The 17473-nt window shown below is 36.4% G+C and overlaps 1 protein-coding gene across 1 annotated transcript in view; it reads left to right on the top strand.

Moving 5' to 3' along the window:
- The window catches only part of LOC112542609 (uncharacterized), a 163643-nt gene extending 147499 nt beyond the window's left edge, over positions 1-16144 (top strand). Inside the window, exons 19-23 of the mRNA XM_088149214.1 lie at positions 1065-1156; positions 2731-3023; positions 4958-5246; positions 8132-8227; positions 11331-16144. The gene's annotated coding sequence lies outside the window, so the exon portion shown is untranslated. The remainder of the gene's footprint in view (positions 1-1064; positions 1157-2730; positions 3024-4957; positions 5247-8131; positions 8228-11330) is intronic.
- The last annotated feature ends 1329 nt before the right edge of the window (positions 16145-17473 follow it).

The following is a 17473-nucleotide window of genomic DNA, read 5'->3' as shown; positions in this document are numbered from 1 at the left end:
TAGGCAACTTGGCGGTCACTTGATAAGTAGAAAACAAAAAAGAGACAAAAACTGGTAAACTCTCTTTCACACACTCACACATACTCAAAAATATTACAATCTTGTCTCCTTTCACCCACGTAATATCGTGTGCCAACAATAATTTCAAAGAATAGCAAAGCAAATTGGGACAGCATTCAGATGAACAACACCTGTTATCAGCAGCTATCTGGCAAACTTCATTTGGCAGGATATTTCAGAGGGTGGGTGCCATTACATAAAAAGCTCTATATTTAGTAACTTCACAGGGCTGATTGATGTATATATATCATGGATGAGCAATCTTTCAATGGCTGGGAGATGAATGTAATGCTATTTAGGGTGTGAGGGCAACAGTTGGTGAAGAGAAGAAACAAAGTTTGGGACTGTATCCTATACAAATGACAAGAGCAAGAACTTTCTGGTTTTTCTCCTATTGTTTTTTCCAAGAATTAGGGACTTTCTTCTTTTCTTGTGTTAAACTACTTTATGCTTATTATTCTGTTTATTTTCTTCATCAAAAAAGTTGAAAAACAGTACTTCTGATTACGAATAACTGTGCTGCCAAAATTTGGTGATGTGGTCTGATGGGTTGGAGGACAATAAAATGGGTTAAGTGTTACATGAAGTTCTAGGGCTGCAGTTTGTTCAGCCAGAATATTAAAGAATTGCTGAAAGGACAGATGGAGACATAAGGAGGACCAAATAGAAAAATGCACTTGCAAGTACCTGAAGGTGGTCAGGAAGTTATTTAGGGCCCTAAAAGTACTCCTGATATAGAATGTCTTTGTAGTAGTGGTCTTGTATGAGAGGAGATATCATAAAGGGAAATTTAGTTATATGATCATAATGCCATAATATGGTGTTATTTTTTAAAGTAGTGACACAGATCTGTCATCTTCATTACAGAAAATAAAGTTTATGGATAGATGTAGATTATTGGAGAAGTATCAAACAATATTTCACATCTTTTTGCATAAACACTTCAGTTGGTTCTGCTATAAGAGTTGTGCCATCATTCCTTTCTGCAACATTGGCTTTTTCAGTCCTTTTATGAAGACTGTGCTTCATCTGTGGAACAGAAGTTAAGAGTAGAATAAGACTTCATAAACATGCCAACTGAATCTGCATAATCCAGGTTAGTATAATGAGCAAAGAATGAAAATGATGTTTAGCTTCTTAAGAACTATGGATATTTGTCTGTTAAGTAAGGCAGAAATATAGCTAAAATGTTAAAACCATGTGTAATTAAGAATGTGGTTTTAATATTGATACATGATGGTCAAAACTATATTGAAATAAAATATATAAAGGATTATTGTTAAACTTTTACTAGCATGTTGCATATAAATTTTCTAAATTTGCAAGCCTTTTCTTCAGATTTAATTATTAATGTAGCATTTTAGCTCTTCAAAGACTTGACAAGTAGCTACCTTTTGTTGGCAATATTAATATGGCGGATTGCCAAGGACCCCGCTTTTGCACCTTGTTAGAGATGGTGAAAATTAGATCATATAGAAAGTTTCCAAAGTGCCCAAGGAATCAGCCGGTAAGCTGGCCACTGAAACTGTCCTCCTAAAAGCTGCAAAGAATTTTAAACCTTCCATACTTCCACATACATTTTGGTTAGACGCTGATCCATGTTAAAATTCATTTGGATTGACACTGCACTATAGTTCTATCCAGATGGAAAACCTTTTCTCTATTTTAACTGGCCACAAAGGAAAAAAAAAAAGCATGCTATTGTATCTCCTACCCCATGTTTATGTGCAATTGCAATGGCTGTGATAACATTGGCTTCACTATTTGATTGATTGCTACCAAGTAGAAATGTGCAAGGATTTTGTTTGATCTGCACTTCGAAGCAAACCAACCTGGTTTACACTTCTGAGACTAATGCAAAGATTAGGACGCAGTTCTCCTTGGATTTTTACACTGTTTCAAATATTCTGATATGCTACTGAGGTAAAACAAACAGCAAAATGTGCATAAAAGACATATTTAGAATAAAATATATTTGCCTGTACTTCAAGATAAAATTGCATACCAAGTTCCTAGTTTGTGAGAAAAATATTCATATTTAAATGCAAATATTGTGGGGGTATATTTTTTTAAAAAAACAGTACAGATGGATGTTGAAACAGGATGGAGCAGGTTTATGAATAAACAGACGGGGAAGTGACAGGGACTGCAAATAGACTGGTCCATCTATCCCTTTTAAGAGGAGCAGCTGACCAGATTAATGTGGTCTCCATTGCGTGAGAATACAAATGGATGCCTCTACTAAATGGACAATGATAATATTTCTAGTGAGAACTGAGCCCTTAAATGGGAGAAAATATCAGTAGTAAGGGATTGAGAGTTGAGGCTGTCCCCCACTCTTGAGATGCAAAAATTAAAGATAGGCTATCAGCATAGAGAAGCTAGGAAGTAAAGGAGGAAATAGAGACATTGATCCTTGTGTGTGTCAGTATAACATCCCAGAAAGATCTAATACAGTACATTTTGGAGCTCGAGTAGCAATATTTGAAACAATCTTTGTATTAAGGCAGGAGACCACAAAGAGCAGTCTGTCAGTATGGTAAACATTGCTAGAATATTGAAAAAGGAACTGTGTGTATGTGGGGAGGGTAAATCTTCAGGAAATAAGGGAATAAAAAAGTTAGGGAGATGATCAGATAATTCTGTGCTTTTTTTTTTTTTTTTTTGCAGTTGTTCAAGATTTCAAAACTGGGACATGTTTGCACATGTTCAAAACTGAAAGTGTGAAGTTATCTCCTCCATGGCTACCTCATTATGACTGTCTAATATGAGTGCAAGAAGTATTTTGGAAGGAAAAGTCAAGAAAACACAAAAGAAGGCAAGAATAATCCAGAGTTTAGCAGCTACACAAAATTCAGAGGCTTTAAGATGTTTAATTTGCCACTTTTTCTGATGAACTACATCGAAAATTTGAAGCGCAGGGAGTGGAGAGGAAGGAAACCAGGCTACAACAACCCCACGATGTAAGCCTGTTACACTTGAAAGATTTGTTCAGAATGTCCAGTGGGAACCTGGAAATCGTAATAATTTGTAGTATCGATTGTGTGAAGCTATGCAGCTGGGGCCTCTAGTGAATAGACAGGAATAGACATTTTATTGATTAACTTTTACAGTCATATTTTCAAGACTCTGCTGCAACATAATTTTCACTACCCAGCTTTGTCCTGCTGCATCATGAAACTTGGATTCTTCTCTCTTAACATTTACTCGAGGAAAACAGTATGGACTTGTCTGTTTCAAGGCTGGTCAGAGAATGATGCATTCATCTGGTGCTGAATGCCTCGTGTTTGGCTTTGCCATTCACTGCACTTCAAAGGGACAGTCAGAAAAGGAAAATATCATTCTGAAATAGGTTTACAGAATCTAACCCCATCTTCTAACTTTTCTCTTAATTTGCTGCTTTCCCCTTAAATCAGATATTTTAAAGGCAAGAAATTCAAATATCAAATATACCTTTTAAGGAAAACTCTTTTGAATATTTAACAGGTATGGTTGGTTTAATAGGTTTTTATATGCCGTATTATTCAATCCACTACAACCCTGCCTGTTTAATTTTCAATGAATTTAGTTTAGAAGCAATGTATATATGTATGCATGTATGTATGCATATACATATACATATACATATACATATACATACATACATACATACATACATACATACATATACATATACATATACATACATACATACATATATATATAGCTTTGGGTTACATTGCCAGTTCTTTGTCTGGTTTGCTTTGTTTAAATATCCAAGTCTACCTTCAAAACTCCACTCCCTATCCTTTTAAAAAAGGGGATAGATCATACATTATTTCCTGTGCCACAATTAAGAACGAGCAGCAGCTATATGTTATAGCTATAGCATAGTAACCAGAATTCGGTTTAACATTGGAACTATTATGGCAAGGCAGAATTTTGATTTGATGGCTATAATGAAATCCATCATCTTTTTATTGAATCAGCAAGTAGCACGTGTTTATTGTTTTCTAGTTACAATGAGCATTATCTCCTCTCACAGTGTTTTAAATCCTTACATTAGTAAGCATTATAATAAACTTACAGAATCTTACATGTTAACAGTTTTTATTTTTGTTTGTTTATTTATGGCATTTAGCCCATACTTAGCTGCTTGTTTTTTGTTTGTTTTTTAAGCTAACTGTGACAAATGTAAATCTGACAACTCCCATTCACAGGCTTGCATATCACAGAGAGGAAAAGGATATTGACGGAAGAGAAAAAAGCAAATTCAGACATCAATTCTAGCTGTTCTTATCATGTGCAGATGGAATGAAAAGAATGGCTTTATGCCAAACCCTCTCTTGGAAAATCCCAAATATCACTTTTAACATCTTTAAGAATGTGAACTTCTGCTAAAATTATGTACTGCAAATATTTTTTTTAAAAAAAATTGCATGGTGCAAATGGACATTGTGTCTAATAAATGTATACCAAGGGGCAATTAAGAGCCTACAAATTAAAGCATACCCAAAAAGAACTGAATCTCTGGCTTTGATTCAGCTGAACTAAAGTGAATTCCTGCAGGAGCATCTGAGGCAGTCCCAGAGTGCAGGTTAAATTAATTTCAGGCAGCTTTCGTCGTCCGTTGGGTTACAAACTGTTAATATGGAAGCACTTGTCAGCAACACAAGTGGAACTGCCTTAATTGTAATGATGACAGAACAATGTTTTCTAAAATCATATACATAAACACTTGCATTTCTACATTTCCATCACCAAATTTCACTTTAGCATCTGCTCCCATTATATTTCACTTACAATGAGGATTACATCATGTGGTTACATCAATTAGATTACATCATGCACAATATACTTGGCTAAGTTTGCCTTTGAATTAACTTAATATGGAAAAATTCTTTTATTTTAAATTTAGATAAAGCTTGAAGATTAAATATTAGCACTATAATACAAGAATAAAATAAATGCCTGGATAAGACCATAAGCAATCTATTGCAGGACTCCGTGGCTATCAAGATGCAATCGGAAGCTAACAAGTAAACTTGATGGTAATGGACATTTCTTGTTGATCCCTGCACCTGGCTTTCTCAAGGATATTGTCTCTGAACGTGGAGGTTTAATTTAGCTACCATGGCTAATAACCATTAAAAGATTTATCCTGCATTATTTGTCTAAACCTTTAAAAGATTGAAGCTGCTAAAGAGGTAAGTAAAAAATAAGTTCTTCAAAACAGTCAAATCCTAATAGAACTAAATCAGTGTAGATGTAACTCCTAGCATCTTCAATGAACAAATATAAATTAGAAGGTGGAGGATGGAATATACCCCAACATACCCATGCAATAAAGTTGTTGATCAGAATGAGGCAACCAAATGCACCAATCAAAATAAATTAGGGGGAAAAATCTAGCCTGACTATGTTTTCTAGAAAATATCATAAAGCCTATAGTGACATGGATAGCCAAGAAAACAAAGAAATGGATCATAGAACATATCAATTCAGAGTTCTCTCTTGAGGCACGAACTATCGGGCTCATATTTTGATACATTATGCAAAGAACACTAAATTAATGACAACAGGTATAGCACTCAGCTTTAGAATTTATTTCTTGAGAATGCTGGGAAAAATGAAGCGAAAGAGAAAGTATGGCCAGCCACAAAGTGGACTCAATTACAGTGGCAATGGGCAATGGAAGACTTGAAGCACTAGGTTGGAGACAGATCAGCCTGGAGAAAATCTATCTATGGTCAGTAATGATCAGCACTGACTTGATGGCACATCATCATCATCATCATCATCATCATCAATAGCATATATTCTCAGGAGTCCTCTTCAACATCAGATTCAAAAAGCAGCAATACCTTTTCTATCCTGTTTCTTCAAAGTCCAACTTTAGCTTCTATAAAGTGTTACAGGGAGAATGAATGCCTGCATAGTTCTAATCTCTGTAGGTATAGATGTATCACAGCATATGAATATATTTTCCAAGGCCTTCATTGCTACTCTGCCAAGTGCTAGTCCGGGATGTAGTTCTAGACTGCTGATTCCTTTATTGTTGATAGTTGATCCTAAAAAGAAGAAACTTTTTATCTTTATCATCAATTCTAAGATTCCACTTCATTATCTTTATTGCCATTTCTAAGATTGGTTGCTGTGCCTGTGGTCATTAATTTGGTCTTTATATTTAAATGAAGTTCAATTTTTTTCACTGTGCTCCTTGATTTTCTTTACTAGAACTTGCAGATAATTTGCATTTTCAGCTATCAGAGTAGTATCATCAGCATAGCATGGATTATTGAAGTTTATTCCTCCAATTTTAAAGCCACATTCATTTTCTTCTGATCCAGCTTCCCTCGGTATAGATTAAACAAATAAGGGGAGAACATACATCCTTATCTCATTCTTTTGCCAACCTGGAGCCAGTCTGTTTCATGTTCCAGTCTGTTTTCCTGACTTATGTATAGGTTTAGCATGAGGACAATGAGATATTCTGGGATTCCCATGGTTGACACAATTGAAGGCCTTTCTATAATCAATGAAGCACATATTGACCTTCTTTGGCATTCTTTGGCTTTTGCAATTAACCAGCATGTATCAACAATAATGCCTCTTGTACCTTGGCCTTTTCTAAAGCCAGCTTGAACATTTGGCATCTTCCTTTCCATGCAGGGCTCTAATCTATGTTGGATGATCCTAATCATTATTTTGCTGGGATGTGAAATTAAGGATATTGTACGATAGTTTGTACATTCTGTTAAGTCTCCTTTTTTGGTATTGGTATGTAGATTGACTTTTTCCAGTCTGTTGGCCACTGTGTCATTCTCCAGATTTGCTAGCAAAGTTTGGTTAGAACCTTTACAGATTCTACTTCTGTTGCTTGCCATATTTCTATAGATATTTTATCAATTCCTGTAGCCTTCTGACTTGGTAATGATGACTTCATTTTTGGAAGACTGCATTAGCAATGAAGAAATAATTGGAGTGGCAGAAACTGATAAGGCATTCTTCTGCTTCATTTCGATTTTCTAAGCTATAAGTCCAAATATGTTCTCCTCCTTAATATTTGCAACGTTGGCATTCCAGTCTCCTACCACAAGCAACACATCTTGCTTTCACATTCTGTTGATTTCAGATTCAACTTGACCATAAAACCCATCAGCTCCCTCTTCTTCTGTATTGGTTGGTTAGAGCATAAATGTGGATAATCATCATGCTAAATGGTTGTCTGTAAAGTCTAACTGCTATTATTTGATCATTGATTGCATTATACTCAACTACTGCTCTTGTTACATTCTTCCTATTTAAGCAAGTCATTCTTCCTTTGTTTTTTGTGTCCTGAGTAGAAAATAGTATGATCTTCTGACCAATTCCAGTTCTTTTCAATTTGCTGATGCCAAAGATGCCAATGTGTAGTCAATTTATTTCATTCTTCATTGCCTAGAGTGTTCCCTTGTTCATGTTTCTTATATTTCATGTTTCTATTATAATTCTCGCTTTGCAGCTTTGGATTTTCTTCTTCTGCATGGCAACATCAGCAACTAGGTAGTCCAAAGGCTTCAATCTAGCCAAAAAACATTGGTACTCCTCAGCTCTTCCTCAATAGCATGTTGAGTGCCATTCAGTCTGAGTGGCCCATCATTGGCACTATACCGTCAACCACTTTATCTTGTCTATCTATGTAGTTTTCTTGGTAAAATACAGAAGTGGTTTACCATTACCTTCTCTGACACAATATGAAATGGAGCCTTTGCCATTGTCACTAAAGTGATCATCCATCTCCAATACCTTCTTATGTCACTGCTGCCCAATATAGGTGCCTGCTCTCTTTAACTGAACGCATGGATGACCTTCATGCCTTGGGTGACAGTGCTGGGATCATAAATTGTTGGCAAACACCCCCACTTTTCTTTTTTCACCCCTACTGGGAACACTGTCTTCCACCATGAGGTAGCACAGCGGGACTTGAGGGTGATGTCACTAACGACACATATGAAAATCACATTTGCTGCCTGAACAGTAGATTTCTATTTGCAGCTAATTTTAGCTTTAATGTTTGGCTTTTTCATTACCTTCTTTATTTTATTTCCAGGATCAGAATTTTTCTGCTTGTACTTTCATCTGTGGCAGAATTCATCACTGATTGTTACACAGATGGACCTAAGAGTACATATGGGTTTTATAATTGGTAAGATGCATGAACATCTTTCATTTTCATGCTTATGTCATATTATTACTATTATTATTTAGAGATCACATTTCTGCTCATCAGTTCATTCAAGGTGATGTACAATTAAAAGATAAAAAGAAACTGAACAGTAATAAAATACCCAAACAAAGCAAAATAAAGGCAAATTTAAAGCCACCCCCCCCCAAAATGTGTTAGTTGTTAAGAATTAGTTGCCATAATTTGAGAGTTTTCTAATGTAGTGAAGTGTAATGTAGCATGATGGCATTATACAAAATATATTGTTACACAAAAATGCACTAATGACCTTAGTTGTGTCATTTAGGATTAAAAATTCACTTGGAAGTCAGCTTAAATCCCATCTTGGGGAGAGAAGAATTTGATTATTTTGGGATGATTGAGAACAATCTGGTAACATCTCTGGCCCAAGCAATAAATGTCCATCACAAAATCTGCATGCATTAGATGGGTTATCTTGTCTTCTAAATAGTGATTGTAAGCAAAAACACATGGTTTGGGTCATGGTCACTCAGTATGTTCAATGTATAAAATCCTGCCCAAATACATGGGACACTGAGACTCATCCAAGGGCTTCATTGCAAGTGCCTGAACCTCCCCAATCACAAACAGATTGATGGAAAAGATGTAATAATTAAAAACGACTACTTTGATTCTCATTTAAGTGTGTTTGTAATCTCGGACTTTCTTGAACTGGGTTGGAATCTTCTTCTTTTGCAGCACAACACATTCTAAATTCTCTCTTCTTTGTTAAAAGCATAGCAGAGAGTGAATGTGCCATTTAGGGCACATTCTATATTCTTAAAACCATTCACCCATTGACTGCTACTCTGCCTAGAGGGTTTTTTTCCCCTGGTTTGCTACACCTAAGATATAATCTTTATAATAGTCTAAAATGTGGTCTTTACATTCTGTAACTATGGTAATCATTCTATATGTTTACAGGCACACAAGTTCAAAACAATTTTTAAAGGTACATGGAACACAGAAAAATTCTCATTGACCTTGCAAATAATGTTTTAAAAATAATTGCCATTTGTGGGGTCCCTCATTCCTACTGGCACTTCCACTAATCCACATCCCACTAAGTAGAGTCAAAAGGTAGTAAAATGCAAAAAAGGGTGAATGAGGAGACACTGTGGCGTTTAATTGGTTCTATGACAGAGCAAAGCCAGCAACAACATGGTTCAAGAAATAAATTATGTGAAGCATTGAAAAGGATGGTTAACTAAAGATCTGTTTATATGAGTATAATACAATATAAAATTGCATATGTATGCATAAGCATCAATCAAACCTTTGGATGCAAGTTTTTAGCTTTGCACATACCTCTGGGGCTAAAACAGATGTTATTGACTTGATTACCAATCATATGATTTAGTTTATATAGTGAACAGTTGTCAGAAAAAGATGCTATACAGTAGATAGCAATTAGGTCATGGGAAGATGATAATGGAGGCTTTTAATCCTTCGGTCCTTAATTCTACCACCATCACCATCCCACCACCAACCATTATTTATATTGGCAGTGCAAATATTAGAGAGTTGGGCTGTCTATTCTACTAATCAATAAGCACTCCCTTCACAATTAAAACATGAGCTTTTGTTGAAGAATTCAGACTGGGCTATAGGACGGGTTCTAACCCTAACTCATAAAATTAACAAATACTTTGAAAATCAGTAAGATAAATAAATTTTAGAATTTTTTAAAGTACTATCAAATGCAGCATAAACACTTGAGAGGAAGCATCTGAATTTTATAATCCAATCTGCTATGGCAGCAGAAGTCTCGAGGTTTAGGCCATCTCAATCAGCTGCTTCTCTTGTTTCATCTTAAAATCCTTTAGGGAATTATTTTACAACTTTCCTGAAGTAGTTCTTCCTTCGATATATAGTCCCTGTATTCCACTGAGACCCAGGAATATCTATTTGAAAATATAGGTCCAAATTACTTACGAAAGAAAGAGAAAATATAAAATTAACATAGACAGATGGACTTGTAAGAGCAAAATACAAATAGCCCAAATCAGGATTGATTTCTGCATAATGCGGTGGAGGAATCCCCCGTTATTGATCAACTTTTAAAGCCAGTACACAGCGCTTAAAAAGATAAAGTAAGCAAGGTCAGATAATCAAAGCATTTAAATAGTAAAAACAGCAACTGCCACTGTAGACTGCTAAAGTAAATCCATAATACAAATTGCTTTAGCAAAAAAGTGGATGAGCAGCTGATCTTCCTATTGAACTTTTATACTGTTCAGTGACCACACAAGGAAACGGATTGGGAGACATGGTTTAAAGATCAATATTGAGTGAGATGTAATAGGGATTCATTCAGAACATGAAAGAATAGCAAGTATTAGAGAGCTGAGATATCTTTTCAGATGTCATCAAGAAAAGATTGTTTAGTTCAGTTTAGTATGCCATGTGTGTCATAATCACATAGACATTAGTCAAATTTCTCTTTTGTTATGATTGATCCAACATGCTTCAGTAAGATAACTGAATTTGTCCTGGGGAAACTTCAAAAATCTGGTCCTGCTCAATAGCCTAACAGCTTTCATAGATAACGAAAAAACTGTTCACCTTTATTTAAATGCTTTTGCTTTTATAAAATATTTTATTAGGAAAATGATATTTGTAACAAGTTCTAGTTTACTTTTATTATATATTTTAAAATATGTTTCCAACCAAAGTTGAGCTCTCCAAAGAATATACTTGTCTCACATAAAATATCAACAAAAACATGGATGATTATGCCAGTGCTTTCTGGTTCAAGCTTTGTTAAGTAGCATATTAAAGGTTGCATTCCTAAAATTGGTTTGGGACAAAGAAGCTGGAAACAAAAGCTAAATTTGATTTAATTTGAATGGAATGAACTATGATGAAGTGATTTAACATTAATATGATTATTCCCTATATGGTTACTAGTATTCCATTCTGTCACTTTAAACATTACATTTCAGTGGTACCTTTCAACATGCCTCTGATTGTCAGTTTCTGTAGCTGAAGAAAATATTTGTTTTAGAGATTGCAATGGATATCTTATACAGTTAAAAATATTGAGATTTTTTTCCTTATACAGTGGAACCTCGGGTTACGAACGCTTCTGTTAACGAACTTTTCGGGTTATGACCAGCTCCAGCCGCAGAATTTTGCCTCGGTTTGCGAACTCCGCCTCGGGGTACGAACAGGATACGCAGCCATTTTCCTTCCCGTGACATGGTCCACAGCCATTTTTCCGCCCCTGACACATGGTCCGCAGCCATTTTCCGCCCCTGACACATGGTCTGTGGCCATTTTTACACCCCTGACACGTGGTCTGCGGCCATTTTCCATCCCTGACACATGGTCTGCGGCCATTTTCCGCCCCTGACACGTGGTCCGCAGCCATTTTTCCGCCCCTGACACGTGGTCTGCGGCCATTTTCCACCCCTGACACATGGTCCGTGGCCATTTTTCCACCCCTGACACGTGGTCTGCGGCCATTTTTCCGCCCCTGACACATGGTCCGCAGCCATTTTCCGCCCCTGACACGTGGTCGTAGGGAGGGGGACTCTCCCTCCAAGCAATAGCCGCCTCCCTGTCCTCCATGCCAGAACGGATTAACAGTAATTACACTGAACCTTATGGGGAAATTTGCTTCCGGTTGCGACCAATTCGGTCGCATTATACCACTGTATAATTATGAAAATTGAGAACAGTTTTTCCCTGAAATATTATTAGGACTTCCTTGAGTCAAACAATAACTATATTACATACTGGTCCCAGATTGCTGACTGTATGCTGAAAAATGCCTATTAAATGGCGATTTCCCCAAAGTTAACAATGATACTTCCTACTAAAGCAATGACTTGAACCTGGAATTCACATCAGTATGCCACATATTAACCACTACTTCATGTGTAAGGAGATCTTTACAAAGCCATGAGCTACGTGTGGTGCTGACTAAGGCTTAAGGACCACACATAAATTGAGATATACAACACACAAACTCCTTAACAACACCTCAGCATTGAGGATTTTTGCTTCTATCCTAGAAAGAAATGTAATCTTAATCCAGGAATAAGAGAAGGAGGAGCCAAATAGAACCAGAAGTTAGCTGAGGAGGGTTATCTCCTAATAGGTAAAGCAGATTAAAGACAGTAACCAATGTATGCATGTTATTCTAAACAAATTAAGTTATGGTTGCTTAACTGAAAGCCTCAGGATGTTTTATAAGGAATCGACAAATCCTGCTAATAGCTTCCTTTCATCTTGCTTCTCTACCTCCTAGTCATATAATTCCAACAGAAATTAATCCCAGATAAGCAGGGATTAACACCAGAAAAACAATAAAGCAGAAAACAATATTCTAATCAAGGAACTACCAAGGAGAAAACCATACCCCTACCAACACTGGCAGGTAAGCTACTGTATATAAAAAGGGAGCAAACTCACTAGCACTGATGATGTTACCTAGTTGGGTAATGAAATGTCTGCAACCAAACAACCAAACTCAGCACCAAGGACTCCACACTCATATCATTTTATGATTACTCATATAGCTCTGTCAGAGTGTTACACTAAAGATCTGAGAAAACTTATTAGCAACCACATGGAGGTGGCAGAAGTACTGTATGGTACCAATAGAACAATAGAATATTGTGGCATGCCCTGCCAGTGTTGGTGGGAGTGTGGGTTTTGTTCTGTTCTATTTTTTCCTCTTGTAGTTCCTTGATTAAGGTATTGTTTACTAGTGTACTTGTATGTCTGGTGATAATCTTGGTGTTAATCTCTGCTTATCTGGGTGATGATTGCTGGTGAGGAGATGCTCTGATCTTTTGTTTTCCTTTCTATTGTCTCTTTTGCATAGTGTGTAGATGTTGTTTATCTCTATGTGCCTGTTGATGGCTGCCTTGTCTGAATACCAAGCTTCCGAGAATTCCCTCGCATTTTTAGATTTAGCTTGGTCTAAGATGCTGACAGTTTTCCAGTTGAAATTATGGTTAAGTCTGTCCATGTGTTGTGAGTTTAAGGAGTTCTCATCATGTCTTCTGACTGCTAGTGGGTGTTCATGGATGCGCTCTGCTAGCCTTCTGCTTGTCTGTCCTACATAGTGGTTGTTACAGTCCTTACACTGTATGCTGTAGATGACTCCTATTTTTTCTTCTTGGGTTACTGGGTCTTTTGGTTTGCTTAAGATGTTTTGGAGGGCTTTAGTTGGTTTGCGTGCTACAGAGATGCCATGTGGTTGTTATAGTCTGTTGGTAGTTTCTGAGACATTTCTGATGTATGGCAGTGTTATCCTTTTCATAGCTTGTGTTGGTTGTGTTGTATTAGGTTGAGTGGTCAGGCACTTTTTGATAATGTTGCATGGGTATCCATTTTGTTGGAAGATGTTGTATAGGTGGTTTGTTTCCTTTTTCTACTGTTCTGGGTTGCTGCAATGCATTTGTGCTCATTTGAATCATGTTCTTACACAGCACCTCTTGTGGGAGGTAGGGTTGTTACTGTGGTAATGGAGTACTTGATTAGAGTGGGTTTGTTAGGATATTCTCATGAGAAGAAAAGCAAATCGCTTATCTCCAAACAATAGTTTTGACTGCAAAAGTCATGCCACCAGCATTTGTTTTTCTAGTTTGCACGTATACTGCTATTTACTGCCACCTATTGGCGTCTATATGCTAGTTACCCAAGGGGAGGTGGATAGTGTCAATAAATTGTGGGTGATTATATGCCTCACTGCTTAGTAGGATTTTAGTCATCATGTAATCAGTTTTATAGGTTATGTAGTAGTAACTAATAACTAAATAGTGTACCTCTTCTCTGAGAGTTTTTTGGCTAGAGACTTTGTTAAACTTGTGTATTGGATAAGTCTTGCATGCCACATATCTGAGAAGTGATTTTTTTTCCTATGTTTTGCATGAAACTTGTATTTTATGTAGTTTTTATTTTTCTCAATAAACAACCAGTTATGTTTTATAACTTCTGGCTGGATTTCTTTGGAGAACAAGATAAAGACATTGCATTCTTTAAATCTCTCTAACGCTGGTGGTTATATCTGCACTCTGCCTAACAGGGTTGTCTTCCAATAGACTTGGGTTTCTAGTTTGCTGTTGTTTCCTCTGCTGATGAGGATGTCCAGGAAGGGTAGCGTGTTGTTGTTTTCTTCCTCTCTGGTGAATTTAATTCCTTTGAAGATGTTGTTGATGGTTTCATGTGTCTTCTCTAGTTGTTCCTTTTTTATTATGATAAAGGTGTCATCTACATACCAGATCCATACTTTAGGTTGTATGTGTGGAAGTGCTATAGTTTCTAGGCGTTGCATTACAATCTCTGCTATGAGTCCTGACAGTGGTGATCCCATGGGTGTGCCTCTGATTTGTTGGTATATTTGTCCATCAACCTGAAAATAGGTAGTGAGGCAGAGGTTGATGAGGTCCATGATTCTGGGTATTTCAATCTGGGTGTATTTGGTTAGATTGGTTGTGTAGTGTAGTACTGCTAATATGGATTCTTTCACTAGTTCTGGGTTTGTGGATGTAAAGAGTGCTGTGACATCAAATAAGACCATAATTTCATCTTCATCTATGTGTACATCTTTGATTTTCTGGAGGCACTGTAGTGAGGAGTTGATAGAATATTTACTCTTCTCTGTGAAAAAAACCCACACCCCCACTAACACTGGCAGGGCATACCACAATATATAAACAGAGAGCAAACCCCATTCCATTCTAGCACTGAAGATGTTACCTAGCCAGGTAATGAAGTGTTTGCAAGAAAACAACCAAGCTCAGAGAACCCCAAGGACTCCACAGTACTGTATGGAGTGAGAAGAAAAGAGAATCATGGGTACCTGTGATAAGTCACAAACAGGCTTTTAAGAGTTGTGTTGCCCTTTCATATGCTGCCCCCTTCTATTCCTGTTAGATAGAGAGCACTTTTACACAATTATCTGGGTAGAATCTGGAATACCTAATGAGTAGAAGGCTCGCCTCCTCTTATGTGTCCCCCCTCAAAGTATTACCTCCAGATGCTTAGGAGAACTTTTTAGAAGACCATATACAGCAGGAAAGTGACAATCATTTTTTATTTTCTTCCATGTGGGAAAAGATCTGCTGGATTAAAAGCCATCTCATGAATGGAAGGTGTCAGGTGGTATAGTGGTTACACTAGGACTGGAGAGACTTGGATTCAAGTCTAGATGCAGCCATGCTTTGTCATGGAAACTCACCGGGAGAGTTTGGGCCAGTCACTATCTCTTAATTGAATCTATGTCAGGATTGAAAAATTGGAGGAAAGCTATGCTATGGGCACTACTTTGCCTGCTTGGTGGAAAAGTAGGCTATCAATCTACAAATAAATTAAAAAGAGGTTTTTCATTTGTGGAACGGTGAGTCTGAATAATTAATGATTAACTTGTAGACTGAGACAAAATAGGTTTTTCTAATCCATCTGTAAGAATGTTTGTTTTATTCACATGTAAGAATTATTCATATGTAAGAATCATCTAAATTAAAAGGAACTGCTTAGAAAGGGCCTTTGCAATATAAGGTCCACAAACCAGTGGCAAAACTTTCTGGTGATTTGTGATATTTTTAGAAAGATACCCTTGAGTCATGCTTGATTTCCTATGATTTAATGGAAAAAAATGTAGTTTTCTTGGTGTAATGTGGAAATGATTTGCCATTGTGTTTTCCTTGATATGTGTGGGTATGTCTTTACTTCTTAGTCTACCCTACCACATTGGAAATTCCTGCTAGTTTACAAGCTACTATTAACAAAATAACTTGTGAATTTGTTCTGGTGTTGATAATAAATCTCTAGGTTGAATATGCAATATCTTCATAGCATTTGTTCATACCTTGCTGAGTCACTATTTTGCATGATATCAATTGATAGTTTTGATAGTTTTCAGATTTCCAATACAAAACAAAAGAGATCTCAAATACAATGGTGTGTCTACTGTTAGGGTAAAAATTTATAAAGAAAATAATAAAAGATTCCTAGCATTTGATTACTCATTCATTTCATTCAAGCATTCCTGCTTGAAGTTTGCAACAATTGGTGGAAGTTTACATCCTGCTTTGCCTTGATGAACAATTATTTAGGATTATTATTGGCTCTGTATTTGCACTATGAATTGCTGATTGCAGCAATTTTAGTAGTAAATTTGTGAAACAGTATTCATAGTTGTCAGGAAAAGGTCATCTTATTTGCATTTGTTAGGAACCTAGAGAACCATGTTGCATGTTTTTTCCCTTGGGAATTTTGTTATTGATTTGTCTACAGCCATAGGAAAAATTAATTAGAATTATATTTCACTTACTACCAGAGGCTGTATAATATAAAAATCATACATTAAAAGAAAATTAGCTACAACCAGCAAATGAAAGCACCCACTTTTTTTTCTAGAGTGTAACTTTTTTTAGTAGATGTTCATTACAATCATCCTTTTGCTTGTTGGAACAAATCCTATTTACATATGTTCTGAGAGAATATTTATTTTCTTTTATGTTTGTATTCAAAATTCATTTGTAGGGCACATTCTGTCCTAGTGCAGTCAGAATGTTCATACGTGTGATGATTATTTCATTTTCACCACAGCATGTTTGGCCATTAGAGATTAGACACGACTTCTTTACTATAATGTTCATTAGTCTCACTCTTTGTGAAGATGGTTTGTTTATTCAGAACAAAGGAGATGAGAGACAGTATTAGAATATCCAGAGTATCTGGATGTTAGAATATCCAATTCTGTAGGTTAGGAAAGTGTTTACTTTTTTGAAAAAAAAAAGCAGAGTTAAGAAGATAACAATTCCCTATGTCAGGATCCTTGATATAAAGGGTGAACTTAGGCCAATATTTGTTAGAACAAGTGTTTTATTCAAATTCCTTAACAGTACTCAAACAGATATCATCCAGACTGTTAATGAGCAAAAGCTTTTGAATTTGAGAAGTTTCATACTCTTCATTTGAATGATCTGTTACAAGTTGAAAGCAGCTGAACTGACCTTACCAGAAGTAGGCTGTATTTTGATATCAAAGCACCTGTTTCCAACTCAAACCAGAACCTGAAAATTCTAGAATGGTTGGAATAGCTCCAAAACACTCCCAGTGAGGCCAGAACCCTCCATTTCAAATTCAGTTGGTTTCATGCTAGGAACCTTCCAAATCTGAAATGGGTTACACACACACCACACTTGATCAGGCTTATTAATTTTCCAATAAGATGCTGTATGCTTT

This window comes from Python bivittatus, unplaced genomic scaffold (assembly GCF_059951505.1).
Source record: "Python bivittatus isolate LINGU-HERP-01145 unplaced genomic scaffold, Pbiv_v1 ctg000590_np1212, whole genome shotgun sequence".
Classification (NCBI taxonomy): domain Eukaryota; kingdom Metazoa; phylum Chordata; class Lepidosauria; order Squamata; family Pythonidae; genus Python; species Python bivittatus.
The sequence above is the reverse complement of the archived record's forward strand: the minus strand, read 5'-3'. Positions and strand labels throughout refer to the sequence as shown.